Source organism: Lathyrus oleraceus, chromosome 1 (assembly GCF_024323335.1).
Source record: "Lathyrus oleraceus cultivar Zhongwan6 chromosome 1, CAAS_Psat_ZW6_1.0, whole genome shotgun sequence".
In the NCBI taxonomy this organism is placed as follows: domain Eukaryota; kingdom Viridiplantae; phylum Streptophyta; class Magnoliopsida; order Fabales; family Fabaceae; genus Lathyrus; species Lathyrus oleraceus.
In genome coordinates, this window is record NC_066579.1 from 455,842,802 (window position 1) to 455,853,251 (window position 10,450).

Below are 10,450 nucleotides of genomic sequence, written 5' to 3' on the forward strand. Positions count from 1 at the left end.
GGGGTTGATTTTGATGAGACGTTTGCACCTGTTGCTAGACTTGAGTCAATCAGATTGCTGTTAGGTGTAGCCTGCATTCTGAAATTCAAATTGTTCCAAATGGATGTGAAGAGTGCATTTTTAAATGGCTACTTAAATGAAGAAGTCTATGTGGAACAACCTAAAGGGTTTTGTGATCCTAACCAACCTAAACATGTGTACAAGTTGAGGAAAGCCTTGTATGGGTTGAAGCAAGCACCTAGAGCTTGGTATGAAAGGTTGACTGAATTTCTGACCTCTCATGGATACAGAAAATGTGGGATAGATAAGACCTTGTTTGTGAAAGATGAAGATGGCAAAATCATGATTGCCCAAATCTATGTGGATGATATTGTTTTTGGTGGAATGTCAGAGTAAATGGTGAAACATTTTGTTCACCAGATGCAATCTGAGTTTGAAATGAGTCTGGTTGGGGAACTGACTTATTTTCTTGGAATGCAAGTCAACCAAATGGAGGATTCTATGTTTCTCTCCCAAAGCAAGTATGCCAAAAACATAGTTAAGAAGTTTGGTATGGATAATGCTAGGCACAAGAGAACTCCTGCACCTACTCATTTAAAGTTAACCAAAGATGATGGAGGTCCTAGTGTTGATCAATGCTTGTATAGAAGCATGATAGGTAGTCTACTATACCTAACTGCAAGTAGACCTGATATTTCCTATGCAGTTGGAGTGTGTGCTAGATACCAAGCGGAGCCCAAAGTGAGCCACTTGAATCAAGTCAAGAGGATTCTCAAGTATATCAATGGGACTTGTGACTATAGTATGCTATACTCTCATGGCTCTGAGCCTGTCCTATCTGGGTATTGTGATGTTGATTGGGCTGGGAGTGCTGATGACAGAAAAAACACATCAGGAGGATGTTTCTTCTTGGGAAACAATCTCATATCATGGTTCAGCAAGAAGCAGAACAGTGTATCTCTGTCCACTGTAGAGGCTGAAAACATAGCAGCTGGAAGCAATTGTTCCCAACTGGTGTGGATGAAACAGATGCTTACTGAGTACAATGTCTTTCAAAATGTCATGACATTGTTCTGTGATAATCTCAGTGCCATCAATATTTCCAAGAATCCCATCCAACACAGCAGGACCAAACATATTGACATTAAACATCACTTCATCAGAGATCTGGTGGAAGACAAAGTGATTACCTTGGAACATGTAGCCACTGAACTACAACTGGCTGACATATTTACAAAGGCTCTGGATGCTACTCAATTTGAAAATTTAAGGGGCAAACTGGGAATATGCCTTTCTGAGGACTTATAGCAACCAATGATGTTTGGGATGTATTGTTTAATATCTCAACCTATTAAACAATTGAAAGTGTGTTATGACTGGACAACAGTTCACAGCTATGTTACTTGCTGCAAGTGTAGTAACAAGATGTTAAGGGGATATTTGGACATGAGACATCCTATGTGCCCTCTGGACTTCAAGAAAGTGTTCATGCATGAGTGGTTCAAGATGTCAGACTCAAAGTCATGGCATCTGATATGGGTGTACCTGCTGTAAAGCAAGAGTGTGTGACTACTTGATCAAAGCTGTGAAGCAAGATCAAGTGGGTGTTGTCTTGATCAAAGTTGTAAAGCAAGATCAAGAGGGGGTATTCTTGGTTGAAACTGTGAAGTAAAATCAAGTATGTAATTCTGTCATTTGTGTGTAATTTAAAGTGCTGCTTTGGCAACATTTTTGACAAAAAGGGGGAGTAACACCTGTGATGCCCCAGGATAACAAATTGTTTTGCTAAACAGATATTCAGGACAAATATTCAAGATCCTCTAATCCAGAGGTTGTGTTGCAGCTGATGTTCCACTTCCATGAGTGTGAGTGTGTTTATGTGTGCTGCAATTAGAAGTTTTTATTTAACTTTTGTATGTGTGTTGCAATTAGAAGTTTTTATTTAACTTCTGTATGTGTGCTGATATGTGAAGTTTTTATTTAACTTCCATGTGTGTGAGTGTGCTGCTACTCTGAGTGTATTAGCTAGGTTAATTTCCTGCTAGATGTGTGTTTTCCGCTGCTGTGGACTCTGTTGTGAGGCCAAAGTGTTTTAGCCAAAGAGGGAGTTTGTAGATGTTTAATTGGCTGCATTGTATGGTAAAACACTAGCTGGATTCTAATGTCTTGACTGATGTCATGACATGCTGTGGAGATGATTGTTTGACTGCATTGTGTGTTAGATCATCTAACTGTACTCTGATGTCTTGACTGATGTCATGACATACTTGAGTAGTTTGCTGTAGGTTTAGCTAATACATGATCTACTGAATGTCAAACTGGATGTTATGACATTCATCCCTGTCAGCAGATACTGAGGACTAGAACAGCTGGTGTTCTTTAATAACTCAGTATTTACCTCCAGTTTGTTTATCAAGGGGATAACAGACCTGGCACAAGGCCTACTGTCTGAATGTCAAACTGGGTGTTATGACATTCATCATTGACAGCATATGCTGAATAATAGGCAGGTTGGTTGTCTGCTACAGTTCAGTATGTATCTCAGTCTGTTCTTCAGGAGAACAACAGACCATGGCATAAGGCCTTATGTGTAAATGTCAAATTGGATATTGTGACATTTATTAATGTACGCTGAAGTATGGACAAATTGGTCCTGTACAGTACATCGAATTTGTACAGTCTGTTTTCAGGAAAAATAGACTCAGCATATGGTCTATGATGTGGAAGTCAAACTGAATGTTGTGACATTCATTCCTGACAGCATATGCTAAATTGTAGGTTATTTAGTTTTTCTGTTTCAGCATTTTTCTCAGGCTATTCTTCAGGAATTCAATAGCTGAGCTAAAATCTAGGAAACTAACAACTAAGCTATAATTAATGAACCTAACAAATAACCTATTTGTTAGTACCCTAAGATGTGGAAATTAGGTTAACATGCTTGACCTTAATTTCAGGAAATACAAGTACAAGGCCCAAGTGCTGCAATATAAAAGGATGGCTATCCTTCATTCAGAACTCGGGGATTTTAGGCGTGAAGATTTTGTGTGTCCATCATACTTCACTGCTGTATTTTTGTGTGTCTTGTATTAGGTGTATCTTGTGAGCCAAGTTATTATCACTGAGATGATTGCATTGGTATAGGGTGTTCATTGAGTTGTAAGTGTTGTGTCACTCTAAGCTTCTAAGCGTGAGTGCTGTGTATCTTGATTAAAGCTGTTAAGCACAATCAAAAGTTGTTTGAAGTGTGACTTCACAATTGTCTTTAATCTTAATTAAAGGTTGTAATCACTGAGGTGATTAAGGGGGAGTGAGTAGGAACGCTGATCTTAGTGTAAGATTGAAATTGCATTGGGTAGGTATTAAGTGATAGGGTTAAACAGTTGGTTTTAGGTCTGAATTAATACTACTAATAGTGGATTTCCTCCCTGGCTTGGTAGCCCCCAGACGTAGGTCATGTTGGACCGAACTGGGTAAACAATTCCTTGTGTTATTTACTGCACTTACTTTTTAAGTTCTGCATAATTCTTGTCTGCGCAGAATTGGATGTCATAACAACCCGTGTGACATCGAAAGTCTGTTAACTAGAATTTCAAACCCCATAAATGAAGAAGCTAAGGATATTAAGAACATTAAGGTCAAAGGAACACGCCTCACCCAACTGACTCCCAATGACGAAGGGCTTAAATTGCATAAGACATTCACTGGATACGTGATGATGCACGCCAAGCGTTACAACTTCACCTCTTTTATGGCCCCCTTTGCCAACAAGATTCATGGTCCAGAGTGGTTCACTAGAAAATTTCCCCCTCTTTCAAGGGATCAAGAGGCAAAATCTTTGGCCATATGGGATGCGTTCCTCACACCCAATATTATACCTACAAGACTCAGACCATCGAAGAACCAATTCGTTCTTCTCAGTTATTAACCAAATTTGGTCTCTCGACAGTTTGGTCTTAACCAGATCTTACCGAAACCACTTTTCGCCAAGAAAAATGTTGTCATCCTATACAACATGGTCCACTCTGAAGCTGAATGTATGGAAGAAATTGAGAGATATTCTAGCATCTCACAATTAACCCATGTCCCCATTAATCCATCATTCTTTTGTACGCAAGAATATGATACCTGGTGTAAGAATTATTACTACACATAAATGTTTAACGTGACAGCTTTTACTCAACATCTAACAAATGTGTTTTCTTATGTATAGGAAAAGGCCAAGAAAGGTACTTTGACTCATATCAAGGAAATCAAAGCATTCCAAAAATACTTTGGAACTGTCTATAGACCTGATGATCTTAGTCGAACCATCCGCGAAGCAGCAGTTACTTTGAGAGAAAAATTTATGAAGAAACTCCCTGATTTGAAATTGCCTCTGTATGTTAAACCGGAACACAAGTATGAGTTGACTTTCAATCTTAACAAACCAAAATTCCCTCGACTACCATTTGCTGATTTTGGTGTGGCCTTCAGCCCTCCGTTTCCAGACTGGTTCATCTATGGGGATTTTGTGAAAATTCTTCGACAAGACTCTCAAAAGCTTGTGAAACAGATGGTTCCGACTAAACACATTATGGATAGTTTCAAAGGACATCTTCATATTGATAGAAGACGTTCACATAGAGTCTCCAATATATGAAGGTGTGGAATATGAGGTTCTCGATTTACTTGTTATCCCAACAATTTCTTGACTCCCCTTTTTACTTGTGATAATTGTTCTGGCTTATTGTTTTTTTCTCTTCAGCTATCGAAAGGAAACCACCACAAAAAGGTCCTACAAAGAAAACCACTATGATCACATATGCATTCGAAGAGGAAGAAGAAGCACCCACGATGACAACAATAATAATAAAGGTATACTTCACATATTGTTATCATTTATCTTGATGTATTATCTTCGTATTTTAATATTTGAGATATTTATTCTCATGCAAGTCGAAATCCACCAACAACACCAAAAAAAAAACTCAAGGAACCTTAGATCCTAGTAGTTGAATAAGATAATGGTAGTCTCTCGCCAAATACCTCCAAACAAGCCAAGAAGAAAATAAAAAAGTGAATACCTCTGATCCCACTTCTCAACCAAAAGTTATTGTTACCAAGATTAAAAAAAAAATGTTGTTTCCAAGGTGCTTGATGAGCCAACTGCTAAGATTACCCCTGAACGACTTAAGAGTGATAACTCCAGATATGGAGCTAAAGGTCTTAAGGTAAAAGAATCTCACCTTAATTTCCTCAGTTATTTCATTCCTTTTTCTTTTGACTACTCACAATGGCTTAATTTCCTCTGTAGAGTGGCGCGAAAGGTATTGGGAAATCAAACGACAAACACATTATTCTTGTAAGTAGTGATGGCCCTTCATACCATCCCACCAGCACTCTGTCGTATCACCCTGCCAGCACTCATTCGTATCATCTAACATCCATTAAAAATTCGACAAAAGGGATATATGGGGGGTATTAGCCAACTTAATGAAGAATAATAGGATGCCTCGCCACTGAAAACTACCACCCAACATTCTCAAACAAGCGACTCTGATCGAGAATAAGAAGAACATCCCATCATCGAAGTCCAAGAAGACACGAATATGCCAGAGGCGGAGGAAGATGTCTAAGACAAATCTAATGATGCTTCGCCAGACATTCTTGACCAAACTAAAGATGTCTCCGATGATAAGGAAGAACAAGATGAAGATCACTCTATGTTTGACATCCCTCTAGTTGATGATACGTAGATGATGAGGAAAAATCAGGTGAAATGTTTGAGGCTATCCAAACCTCTGACGCTGCCAAAAAATTGAAAGCACTTTCGACTAGTAATACTGTTGCTCTTTCTCAAGAGGAATCAGAAGCATTAAAATGGAGTAAGCCAGTAGAATACCTAAAGACAATCATAAACGCCAGAGGTAGTTCAAACAACAAATGCTCTAGCTCCTTAACTGTGTCTGGTGGCCGCTCTATGAACGAGTTTGTTAATGATGTGCTCAAAAAGATCAAAGAGAAAGCTTTCGACGTCGACCTGCTTCAAGTCTTAGAGAATGATCCTTCTGTCTGTTTTAGGATAAAGGATCTTCTAAAGCGAGTCGATATCCTAACCACCTCTCTAGAAGTCATAGACATTATTGTCATACCCTAATTTTGTCCATATCCCAATACAACTTTCATCTGATCCATGACCCTACTGCACATGCATACATTCATTATTTAAAAAATAAATAAAAAAAGATTTTAAGAATTTTAAAAAAATTGTGTAACCGGTTACCCTAATCAGCGTAACCGATTACACAGACTCAAAATTGATTTTTTGGCCATTTTAGACTGTGTAACCGATTACCCTAATTTGGGTAACCGATTACACCTGCGTAGACAGCAAAAACAACTCTGTTTTTTACCCAAATGACCTTTTGGTTCACCCACTTCAACCCCTTTGCTTCCCCTATAAATAGAGCACTATCCTCACTCATTTTTCAAGCTTAAAAGCCACAAAACCTCTGCCCAAATCACCTTCAAACTCCCTCTTTTCAACCTAAACCCTAACTCACTCAAACCCTCTTTTCTTCTTTTAACCACCCAACCACCATATAAAAATACACTATTTCCACACAACAACAACAGTAGCAAACTTCTAACCTTCACTTACATAATCATTCACCATCACCATATAAACATACACCTTCCTTCTTTTCCATTTTCCTACCACAACAACCATAGCCTCCCTCTTCCAAGCTTTTTGCTTCATTCTCAAACCCAAACACAACAATAACCTAGTTTTGACACCACACTCTTGGTAATATTTTGGACTCAAACTCCTTAACATTTTTTTTGTTTTGTTTTATGTTTGAAAATGAGTTTTTACTCTTGGGTTGTGTTTTGAGAGAGATTTGAGTCAACTTCGAGACAAGTGTTTTTTGTTGGGTTTACACCCTTTTGGGGATTTTTTGCTCTTACTACTTTTTATCCACCATTTCCAATCAAACTTTGTCTCTTGTTATCATTTACATTTATTGGTTGATGAGATCTATTAAATCATGGCTATGATTGTTTAGAGTTGATAAAATCTTCAATGTTTCAAACCTATTAATGATTGATCAATAGATCCTTCATGATACTTTGAGGCATTGATAGGTTGCCTCTATTTCAACCATGTTTGGGTCATTTGATACATAGATGAAACCATTTCCTTTACATTGTTTCTTCTTATCATTTAATATTTATTGTTGACTTTTTGTTACATTTATTTGGTTGATGAGTTCTATTAGATCATGACCATGGTTGTTTAGAGTTGATTAAATCTTCAATGTTTCAAACCTATTAATGGTTGATCAATGGATCATTCATGATACTTCGAGGCATTGATATATTGCCTCTATTTCACCCATATTTAAGTCATTTGATGCATAGATGAAACCATATTCTCTATATTAACTTGGTAATCCATTTGCTTATTGTTATACTACTAACTACTAACATTTATATTATTACACCTTAATTCCTTGCAATTTATTTTATTATTACTAACCATTAACTATTAACTTCTAACATTTACATTATTGCACTTTACTTCCTTGCAATTTATTTTATTGTTCATTTATATTCACTAACCATTATTATTGTGATATTGTCATTCTTTATCTTGTGATTTACTTTTATGTCATTACCTTGTAATTTACATTCAAGTACTCATTATCATTATCATTGTACAAACTCATCATGCATGTTTATTTACTTGTTATTCATTTTATTGTCATCATACATTAAAAATAATAAAAACATGATAAAATGATAAAGACAAAAAACATTCACTCCACTCTTAATCAACTTTGACTTAGAGGATTTCATCTTAGGACCTTTGCTTGGAAGGCTTCCTTTACTCTTTGTGATATTTTGTAAACACTTGGATTTTCATCCGTAACTTACATGCATATTGTAAGAATGGAATCATGGCACCACCTTAGGGGGGCATATTTGTAAGACCATTATCCTTTGTTTAGCATATATCACTTTTTGCACACAAAAGGCTTTCTCTTGGGCTACCTTACAATGAGACTCTTTATTTTCTTGTTGATTATTTTTGCATTCACGTTGCATAAGCTAAAATTCATAAGCAATCTCATTTTGAGACCATTTTCATAATTCAATTCATATGCACATGTAAATACAAACCTCGGTCAATATCGAGTGCGCCTTTTCCAAATCAATTCAAAACACCCTTGTAAGTCGATCGCTTTTAAAGCAACGCCATCAACCTCACATAGCTTACTCTTGGGCTTTCTTACAATGAAACCTATTCGATTTTTATCAAGTAGAAGAGCAATACACTAAATAAGTTCATTTCATTCAAAACACAAATCTAAAACCTCGATCCAACGTCGAGTATTTCCTCCTAAACACAATTAAAACGAATCATTCTTGTAATGACGAAATGAAAAGGGAGATGGTTTTAAGCCTTTAACTCCTCTCCTCGATTGTTTGAATACGAGTTTTCTTACTCGGTTAGTTAGACAATCGTCATTTCTTTACAAGCTTCCAAACCCCGATCAAATCAAAACACTTTCATAATAACGAAATGAAAAAGGAGATGACTTTGAGTTTTTCAACTTCACTCCTCAATTGGATGAATACGAGTTTTCTTACTCGGTCAATCGAACAATTGTCATTTTCTGCCAAACATACAACTTAATCAAATCATTTTCGTAAAAAACTATACGAAAAGGGAGATGGTCTTGAGTCTTCGATTCCTCTCCTCAAATGCTTGGATATGAGTTGTCTTACTCAGCCATTCAAGTATTTTTCGTTCATGCTAAAATACATCAACCATATACAACCTTATTTTTCATAACTACTCAAATGAAACAGAAAGCGGTCTAGAGTCTTCTATTCCCTTTCCTAATTGTTAGGATACGAGTTGTCTTACTCGGTTATCCGAGTATTCTTCATCCGTTTAAAATATCTTGATCATCATTAAGATCCTTTCACAATTAAGGATGAAAAAGAAAGCGGTCTAGAGTCTTATATTCCCTTTCCCGACTGTTAGGATACGAGTTATCTTACTTGACCATCCGAGTAATCGTCATCCAACAAAAATATCTTAACACATCAAATATATCTCTGTCTCGCACCGTGCGATCAAAACCAATCATCCAACATATTAATCCAACTTGTCACCTCCGTGTGACCTAAACTCTTTTCAAAAAGAAAACTATTTAATCCTTTCTAATGCGCATAACAAACTAGTGCTTAAGCCTCCGCCGAGAGTAGACAAGCCAACGTTTAGCCTTTAGGATGCGATCTAAACAGTTGTTCGTTAAAAACACCAACCAACCGTAGTTCCCCGAACTACGAATGCTCTGATTTCCTTATTTAAGGATACGTAGGTAGGAGATTGTTGTATCTTCGCGAGCACACTAATAAAAAACCTCCCCTTTCTCCTTTATGAGGTTCTCATCCATTTCTATTTTCAATATTTTATAACTCAAAGATAACAAACAAACATAAATTAACACACGAAATGCAAATTAGAACTAAAAGGTTCCCGTTGAGTACAACAGACGTAAGGGGTGCTAATACCTTCCCCTTACGTAATCCACTCCCGAACCCGAATATGGTTGCGATGACCATTATCCCATTTCCTAAAGGTTTTATCGATATTTTCCTATCCCTTTATTGGGATAAATAAAGATCGGTGGCGACTCTGTTTGAACATTAATTTTTCCGCGACCATCGCGAGGAATCGTATTTTTCGAGATGCGACAATTATCATGGAACTTGGGCTATTGATTGATCAAATCACTGCAGACCTCCATCGCATCAAGGATGCTTTGACTAAAATTCAGAACATAACAGAAACGCAAGCAACTGAATGAGAGGCTGCCAGTGAATCCACCACCAAAGTTGCTCAGTTGAAAACAAGTTCGGAACAAAATAAGAAAGAAATTGAAACCCGTGATAACGGCATCTCTGCTTGGGAACAACAGATCATGGACTTGCAAACCAACATCAAGAAAGCCAAAAATCGTAAATATGAGATTCTAAAGGTTGGCCATGAGGAACTTAACAAAGAAATCTAGGTGGGGATACATCACGTCGAACGAGCCTAAACTATGGAAAAAGAGATTAACATTATGGCCTCCAACAAGTATGTGTTCGAACGTCGCTTAGGGCTTTCAAAGTTGAAGTATGAGCGCATGAAGGTTGCTTTTCCCTTATAGTCATGTTTTTGTAATTGTTTGAACTTTTTTCTTTGACAGTTGAATTTATGGTGTAGTGACTTTCGCCATTTTTGGCATTCTGTAATAACTTTAGCTATTTTGGCATTTTATCTTAATTACCATTTTGGCTTCGATTCTGCATATGCATTATTCTTTTAATATTTTAACCTCCCGAAGCGCAAGCCTATACTTTTTTCAAATATTTCCCGTTTACTCTCAGGATTCTTCGATCCTCGACTAAC